We start from the raw sequence: 7,246 nt of genomic DNA, 5'->3' as shown, positions 1-7,246 counted from the left end.
CATTGGGGAACAACAGAAAGCAGAAAGGGGCAAGGGCCTTTCAGGTTTTTTTGGTAGCACAATTCTTCTTTTTATCCCTTATTCTGCTAGACAGGGTAGAAAATCTTGAACCCATCATGTAATATTTTTTTCATATAATAGGAAAAGAAGAGTAGAGAAGGTAGAATTTCCTTGTTGGAACAAAAGAATAGATGCATCTCAGATGAGGAAACTTGTGCTGCTCACTATGAATTGCTTTCATTAAGTCTTTTTACATTCAGCTGGAGAGAGTTTTTTGGCATTAAAGCTTTTGTGTTCCTGCTGTATGTTCTTAGATGTGGTTCCATTTGAACTTCAGTACTATGACCCAACTCCGAAATGGTTACATACTGCCTACATGAGAATACAGCTAACAGTTCAGCTGTCCAATAAGCTAAAACAAGAGATAGTCACCATCATCAGCTCTTCCCTGTGATTTCCCCACACCCAGGATCCTTCTGCCGTTCAGTTCATGGGCAGTTCTCAGTGGGTAATTGTACAGTTCTTTTTTTTTACTTTTCTCCTGCTATCCAGTATGTGACTCTGACTTTTACTCCAGTCAGAAGTAGTAGAGAAATATGCATTTATTTACTTTTCATAATTTCCAGAAGAATCTCCAGTGCACTCTAGTATCTGTAATTATCTCTGGAAATCTGGAGAGAAGTATCTGTTGAAATACACTGTTCCCTGGTCAAGCTGCTATGCCTTACTTGCTTGCTTCTGACTGTCTCTACAAACATCAGGCAATAGACTTCCAGATAGATTTGTAGTGTGTGTGATGTACTAGACTGTGTCTTGCATGAAGTTCACCTCTTTGCTTTCTTTGATGTAGGAGTGAGAGAAAATAATTTGGGATTTCTTCTTCTTTTCTTTTCTTCCTCTACAGAGAAGTGGTTCATGGGGTTGGTTATGAGTTTGGAATCCATCCCATATTAAACTCTTGTACTGTGGCTTTATTTTCCTCAGAGAAGTTTTAAGGGAGAGGTGTTGGTTCCCTCACCTCAGAAGACTTTGTCACACAGAAAAAGTACTACTCCTTTACAGTCTAACAATGGAGTCCAAAGGGAGAAAAGTTCAGCTTGCACTCTTCTTGAAGTATCAGGGTGACTGGAATAATGTTTTTGTATTCTGCAGGGTGTGGAGAATTTATACAATGATGCTCATGTATCCTCCTTTGACTACCTTTGGGTCCCCATGGAAATTTCTGCTAGCACACAGTAGACTTTGGTCTTGGAATGACCCCTACAAGTTGCTTTCCTTATGCCCCATAAAATGTTGAAGACAAAAAAGGATCTTTTTATTGTCCTATTTTATGGTGTTTTGTATTAGCTAACAATTATCATTTGTGATTTGTCTTTAATGGGGTCAAACTTTTCTCCCTATGAGCCTAGGGCAGCAGCTCTCCTATCCTATTTTTCTTGTGCTGTCTGATGTGCGTATGTTCACTGCTGCCATATAATAACAATGACATTTCATGTAGTTAAGTTTAATTAGTTTCCAAAGATGCATGTAGGCTGAAATTTTACCAGGGGATTTCATCCCTGTTTAATTCCAGGGAATGGAGTGCAGTGCAGAAGCTTTCTAGTAAGATCCTATTGGTCCATCAACCCAGTTGTGCTCAGCAAGGGAAAAGCAGTAACACCTTTACAAGTGTTGCGGTAAATATTATTATGGGAATCAGAATAAAAGACTCTTGCAAGAACTACTTAGTTTCTGTTCATACTTACTATCCTTTCCCGTAGTCAAAGTCTAAATTAGAAATTCTAAACCCTTTCAGAATATATATACTTATTTCTCATTTTCATAGACAATCTCACCAGTTGCTCTAAAGTATCAGAAGTTTAACAACATTAAAGGGATGAGAAAGGTCAGACAATGAACTGGAACATAGTAAATTCTTCAAAATATGAAATCTGTGACTTCAGAAAACTTGACTTTGTTTTGCCATACTGCTTCACTCTATCTCCACCTTGCTACTAGTCAGGTTATTGCATTGCTGGATCATTAACTTTCTTAAATGTTCCTCTTTTCTACGTGACTTAACATTTGTGTATTTGTGCACTCTGCCATTGCTTACCTGCAGCTACTACCTATAGAAATTTGTGTTGCCTCCTGAGATAATTCTTATGAAGAAGACTCAGAAGCAGAAATACAAACTGTGTGGATGCAGGGATTTTTCCTCAATCAAGTCAGGGTTTTTTGGTGTAAGTCTGTAATGACACATCTTTATTTTAGGTGTGTTTCAGCACCATTTTAGACACTTCAGTGTGTAAAGTATTCCCTCATTCCACAAAAACATTCAATAGAAAAAAAATCTAAAAGGCTTGTTCAGTGGGAGCTAAATCCTGCCCTGTATGGTTGTTACTTCTGGTAAGAGATTGGTTTATTTCCTAATAGACAAACCTATGGCACTTTATCCCATCCAAGAGTTTTGCAGCAGTTTCAGCTGTGTATTCTAATGAATTATAGCTGGTGTAAAAAGTAATTCCATAATGTCTAGGCTCCATCCAAAGACCTAAAAAACATGATTTTACTTTCTTTTAGTAAGTATATGTTGCAGTAACTGAGGAAAATAACATACAGCTCATATTAGATTATATAGGTGCTGGTCTAGAAATGTCTGGAAATCACTGTGGTTGCTTATAAAACTTCAAGGTAAAGTTAAATATATTGCAGTAAAATAACTTCTCTGCAAAGATAATCAAAAGATTATGATCTGTTCTTTTTAAACTGATGATTTCGAAAGAAAATTCTAAAAAGCGATTAACTGACTTGGTTGCAAATTTAATTTAGAGTATTGTGGAAGGCAATATATTGCATTTGGTTTCTTGATTCATGTTAAAGTCAGCTGAAAAATGAAGGTCCTTTCTGACGTCTACAATAGCTAGTAATAGCCATTCTGACAGGCACAGAATCTAGAGTGTAACAGCTGATCTGGGAGACCTGGTGCTACTTGAAGCTTTTCAGGGATGTTACTTTGAGCTATCCCTAGTCTGGGGTCCTGTGGCGGCAGCTACATACATCCAGCAACAAGAGTATCCTATATATAGTTCCCACAATGTCGGGGTGTAAATGACAGGAATCTAGAAAGTTGTCTCAATTATGTTGTCATTTATGTCAGTGATCCAGGACAAATGTCCTTTAATTAGCCAATGAGCCAAATTCTGAAGAGACAAAAAGCAGTTTCTCAAGACTAAGGGGACCAGTAGACACTCATAAAAAGGGTATACTGATTCATCTTGGGGTACAGAGTGTGTGCAGATATCCCCACAATAGGGATAAGTAATATTGGATAAAACAATGTTGGTAAATGGGGGTTAACATTCAGAATATGAATTTGGTGGAACTGCAGAGCTTTCAGTTTTAAGCATTAATACTGATCAATCATACTGCAAAACAGCAAAAAATTATATTACAGTACATGCGATGATAGTCAGTGCTGTTTGTTACAGCTGCTCCAATGTTTTGAGTTTGTTGCAAGGCTGAAGAGTTACTCGGAGAGTTTTAACATGATTTTCATGTTAAACAACTTTACTGGTCACTTGTCTTTGTACGGCTTGCTAATTTATATGGCTGCTAAATTATCATAGCCCAGTTAACTTATGCCAGACAACTTCAAGATCTGCAGCATTCAGGGCTGCTCCAGCTGTTCATACTGATCCCCAAAGAGTTCCAACAGTTCCCTGACCTGCCTTCAAGGTAGCAATGAGACTGAATTTTCTTAAGCCAGTAAAATTGAATTTGTACTATGGGTGTATTTTTGTTATGTTTGTTTCCAATACAGTGATTACATGTCACTCTAAATTGAGAGAAAGAGTACAAAAGATTTGGGGGATGATTTTCCCGTTCCTGAAGGAGGGGTTTTACTAGCTGCGGGATTTGCAGAAATTCAGAATTATGAGCATCCTCAATTTCTGTACCAGAATCTCTGGCCTTGACTTAACATCAGAATGAGGATTTTATCAAGATCCTTAGAGAAACCACTCAAAAGATTCCAGACAGGTATGAGCTGGTGGCCTGTTCCACAAGTGGGGTTCCAGTTGCAGCATGTAAAAACAGATCAAAAGCTATTTGTAGTTCCCCCATTATATAACAAATATATGTCCCAGATGAAAATAATTTGGATTTATCTGTTAAAAATTCTGTAACATTTCTCACCTTTTAAAATTAGACACTAACTGGTTCCAAGTCAGGCAGAGATTTGATAGTAGAAGACAATGTTTCCTGAGGTATCTGGTAGGTGGATACTGTGGTATTATTTTCCCCATGGAGAGGGTCCAGACCAATCACTTGTATTAATGCAGATGCACCAGAACACACCATAGGGATGTCTGATATCATCTTTATTTTTCTATCAAATGCATTTAGTCTATGAGATTAGAAGTCTCTTCTTGATAGTACTTTAGGATATATTCAGGGCATGGGGTCAGGGTGCAATTGTCTGTTGGTCTTGGGTCTCAGTAATAGGTGAAACATCAGTTGAAGGTTTAGATGTGACTTTCCCTGTTAACAAAGGAAGAAGTCCCAGAAAATTTGAAACAAATACAGGAGGAGGGAGGGATGGTAGGTATGCTGTGAGAGTGTCTGCTAGTATGTCATATCGGCATTCCCCTTCCTATTTTGACCTTTTTTCTGTCTGCCATGCTATATTGATTCCTGAAATGATAGAAAACAAATCTTAGTCTTGAAGGTTATCCAAGCCTCAGCTCTTATTAATTCTTCCCCTTTACATTTCTTCAAAGCTTTCCACACTCTCTTTCCCTGGTTACACAACCAGGTAATCCAGTGGGTTCCTAGCGCAGGGTGGACATCTACCATTTAATCTCTTGACCTCCAGGTATAATGCACTTGGTGTTGTGGGGTTGGATAGGTTATTGACAACTCAAATGCACGACTAAGGACTCTTTCTCTGAGTGTTTGGTGATCATTCAGGTGGCATGAAATTGTCCACAAGAATTTTCCCCACTTGGGAGATTTTTATTATAATTTTTTTATTTCATTAACGGACCATTCTGTCTTTCTACAAACCTTTACTCTGTGATTGACACGGTAGATGGAGAGTCTATCATACACATCTTCTATTCATGCATTTATGAATACATCTATTCATGTATTTCTTGATTTTTAAAATGTAATTCATTACTAGATTGTATTTCTTGAGACAATGGGAGTGTAGCAAACTGCTAATTTAATCCTATTACAGGCGGTGGTGCTGTGGCATCTCGAGATGGATGCACAGGTTCCATCCCTTGTTAGTTCTCCACAAATGCCTGTGTAATCTATTTGCCAGATTTGTGCAACACCTATCCTTTCCTCAGGTTAGGATATTGTTGGCTGTAGATCATGCATCAAGCCACAGTTTAGCAAAACTGGCATGAGTATGCTTACTATTTATTTAGCTTGAGTACGTGCTACAGACCATGCCCATTTGCCTGCATGTTAGAACAGATTTGAACTCCTCTTAAGTCCTAACCGTTGTGCAGACACTTTCCTAACTGCTCCTCAGAGGCATTTTGGACTGTATTAATTTTAGTTAAATGATTGGTGTCACAGGGAACAAAAAAGTTTTAAGTCAGTGAATTTTACTTAATTTATTTTATGGTCAGTTAAGAAACTTTAAATTACAAATTCTGGTGTTGAGAAAAAAACCCACAACAATTAAACAAACCCTTACAGAAACACAGTGCAGCTTTGCTCTGAACACCCCAGTAGAAAGGGGTGAGAAGGGTGTGAGAAGGGTCCTACAGACTGATCATCTTTTTGCATGTGTGGGGCTTTCCTGATGTTTTAGAAGCCATTGCCAATAGGTATTTTGCTTTAAAATAACATGTAAGGATCTGGGTAATATACTAAATCCTGGAATATGAGAGCACCAAAAATGCAGAGTACCTACTGCTCTACCTTGTAGAGGAATGAAGGCAGTGGGTTGATTAGCATTGATAACATGCAGCTGTGGCCTTGCCTGGAAGCCAGTGGGTTGATTGACATGGACGATGTGCAGCTGTAGCTTGTTCCTGCTAAGTGGTTAAATAGCCCTGAGGAGGGCGGGATAGGTGGTTGGGCAGAGGAGGAGTAGTGTGGTCTGGCCTCTGGAGGAAGGAGAAACAGCATGGACAGTACAGTAAAAGCCTTATTGCAGCCTACTAGTTTGTGCTGCAACACCAGAAACCTGGAGTACCTACTGCTGCTCCTGATTCTGTTTTATTGTTAGGTGGAGCCAGGTGCTGAATCTCATTCAAAACCTGTTGAGGAATTATGTTTTTCTTCCTCCTACATACCCAGTTCTTACAAACACTACTTCTTGACTAGGACCTTGACTTTTCCTGTCTGAGACAAAAGAGGTGTTTTGTAATTACATCCTTGCCCTTTTATACTAATTGTTAATGGTTAACATCTTGCTTAGTAATCAGTAAGTCATTGCCAAGTACCATGAGGTTTCCTGACTGGCCTCACCAGACTATCATTTGGTGAACATCCCTTTTCTGTTATGTTCCCCATCGTTCTAGTTGCTGGATCAGTTCAGACACAAGACAGATACTACTGGTAACCTGCATTGTGGGATTCGTATTGGTTTGCTTTCAGACAGAAATGGAGTTGGAGCAAATATCTGAGCTTCCTTTTGGTTCATATTAAGATGCTTGGGTGGTGACCCAGTTTCACATTTTCCCTAGCTGTCTGTCCACATCTGACCTCAAAGGATGTCCATCCCCAGGATAATCATGATATCTAACAGGACCTGAGGTTTCAGCATTCTGATATTTGGCATCATAAATAAAAGTAATTTAGTTTTAACCCCAGGATATGTGACTGTTTTGCCATTTGCTCCCATTACTGAGTCTTTGTTTCATTTAAGGGAGATTCTTCCTTCATATCTGTCCTTATGAATGATAGAGCTTTGTGTTCCAGCATGTACTAAGAAGGCAGTGGAGAACTTGTTGCTGACCAACATTTCTAGTCTTGGCTGGCGGTGGGCTGCTCGGATGGCTGCCAGCCCTGTGATGGGGCCTGGCCAGCCCTGCTCGTTGAGGTGCGGACATGGAGGAGCAGGGCTGAGGGCTGAGGCAGCTGCTAGTTGGAGCTCCTGGATTTTTGCACTGGCACACCTTCTCCTGCTAATTGTTTGAGAGTAGTTATGGAAAGACCTTGCAGCTGCAACATCTTTAAACCTTTATCTCAGCCTTTCTGGCTTCCTGCCTCCTTGGCAGTGGTCAGAAGTTGTTTGCTTTTT

Source organism: Falco naumanni, chromosome Z (genome assembly GCF_017639655.2).
Source record: "Falco naumanni isolate bFalNau1 chromosome Z, bFalNau1.pat, whole genome shotgun sequence".
NCBI classification, from domain to species: domain Eukaryota; kingdom Metazoa; phylum Chordata; class Aves; order Falconiformes; family Falconidae; genus Falco; species Falco naumanni.
Note: the sequence above shows the minus strand (reverse complement) of the source record.